This window comes from Etheostoma cragini, chromosome 3 (assembly GCF_013103735.1).
Source record: "Etheostoma cragini isolate CJK2018 chromosome 3, CSU_Ecrag_1.0, whole genome shotgun sequence".
Classification (NCBI taxonomy): Eukaryota; Metazoa; Chordata; class Actinopteri; order Perciformes; family Percidae; genus Etheostoma; species Etheostoma cragini.
This window is the reverse complement of record NC_048409.1, coordinates 29877988-29879876: the sequence shown is the minus strand read 5'-3', so window position 1 is coordinate 29879876 and position 1889 is coordinate 29877988. Positions and strand designations below refer to the sequence as shown.

General features: G+C 38.7%; 1 protein-coding gene and 1 long non-coding RNA gene across 2 annotated transcripts in view; one reads left to right on the top strand and one right to left on the bottom strand.

The window, feature by feature from the left end:
• The window catches only part of LOC117939231 (NACHT, LRR and PYD domains-containing protein 12-like), a 139572-nt gene that overhangs the window by 13071 nt on the left and 124612 nt on the right, over positions 1-1889 (top strand). The window lies entirely within an intron of this gene.
• Positions 1125-1889, bottom strand: LOC117939499. Its single transcript, XR_004655598.1, has 2 exons — positions 1722-1889; positions 1125-1340 (listed from the first exon to the last, which is right to left on the bottom strand). It is a non-coding gene; the product is annotated as an uncharacterized LOC117939499 (long non-coding RNA).

Sequence of the window (1889 nt, the reverse complement as noted above, 5' to 3'; positions counted from 1 at the left end):
AGATATGCTGCTCTATACACACTAAAAGTAGTGATTATTTACATGGAGTCTGGTGGAGATATGCTGCTCTATACACATAGGACAGACAACTGATGAATGAAATAAAATTGATATGATCAAATGAACAAATTATGAAATGTATAGATTTTATTAAAAGCATTTAGAAACATTAGACTATATGATGATTGTTTATAGAAACATTAGTTTTCCACATTTTAAATATATTACAATATGATTTAAAATATAAAGGACATAATAGTGACCAATAACAGTTGATTATTTTTGAGATGTGACATATCATGAAGTGTTTTAGTCAAACAGTTCAAATGTTGATAACCAGAGATGAAATCAGATGAATGTTGTTGTGTTTGAGTCTCAGATCTGCTTCACAGTGCAGAGTGTGTGTGATGGTGAACACACTGAACTTTGATTTCAGCAGCTGGTCTTCAGTCAGTGTTTCTGTCCACAGGAGAGACTCTCAGTCCTGCAGAGGACACAGAGACACTGAGGAACCAGAGCCAACCCAAAACCCAGGATAGAGAGGCTGAGTGAATGTGGTGTTGAAGGTGTGGAGGTGGATCAGTGAGTCAGAGGAGACTGTGTAGAAGGACAGAGAGCCAGCAGGAACGTCCACATACACTGCTACTCTGTTAGAGACAGAGCAGGAAGTGAGGACTGTTACTCTGTTATTGTGCCAGACAGAGTAACCATGTTCATCAGAGCAGACCAGACTCCAGGAATGATCATTTCCTCCAAACAAACAGTCTCTACTGTCTCCTTTCCTTCTTATTCCTCTGTAACTCACTGATATATTAACCCTTCCTCTCCTCTCGACCTCCCAGTAACAGCGACCAGTCAGACCATCTCTACACAGCAGCTGAGCCCAGCTGTCAAATCTGTCTGGATGATCAGGATATGACTGATACTCCTCCACATGTGTCACCTTCCTGTTGTTGTCAGACAGTTTGAGTCCTCTGTGTACTGTGTTTGTGTCCAGTTCCAGTTCACAGACATCTGATGGAGAGAACAAGACACAATACAGCTGCAGGTTATCATCTTATCATTTATTAACAACTTTACTGACAATAACTGAAAGAAAACCCTTCAAACGTTGATTTGATATCCAGCTGTGAGTGATGTTTAACAATCCAGTTCTACCAACATGAAGAGTTCCTGAACATGAGAGTCAACATGTCAACAATGTCCAGCTTCTTGTCCTCGTGTTGACCCGATGAGGACAGCTGATGATCCAAATCTAGAAACATCAACTGAATAAAGTCTCACTAATAAAACTGTCCCATCTTCTTCTACTGCAGCACAAAGCAGCTCTGAACCATCTGCTTTCTAAAACTGCTATTAGCTGATGTTCACTTATAGAAATACCAGTTCATGGATGAAAAATGAGGATTTATGGTATGTTTGTGTCTGTGTCGTATATCTGATACCAGGTCTCCCATCAGGGAGGAACTGGAAGATAAATCTACCTCAACTCACCTTATCCACCTTTTAAACATCTTTGGACATTAATTATGCCGTGTTGTGTTCATGGACTGTGAGTTTTTTCAAAAGCTTATTTATTAAAAACATCCAGAAAAGAAAACTGAAGGTTACTTGAACATCTTTCCAGCCACAAAAACAGAAACTTATTATTACTTAGTTTTTACATTTAAAATTCTTCACATTTGTTTCTGGCGATATAAATAATCATCTGCACATCTTACCAGGACAAATGAAAAATAATAAAGTAAAATAAACACTGCTTTAAACTCTGCTTTAAACTCTGCTTTAAACTCTGCTTTAGACTCTGCTGGTCTTCTTCAGGCCTAACCCAGCAGGGTGGAAACCTTTCATTAAGTATGGGAGTTTAAAGCAGTGTTGCACACATTACA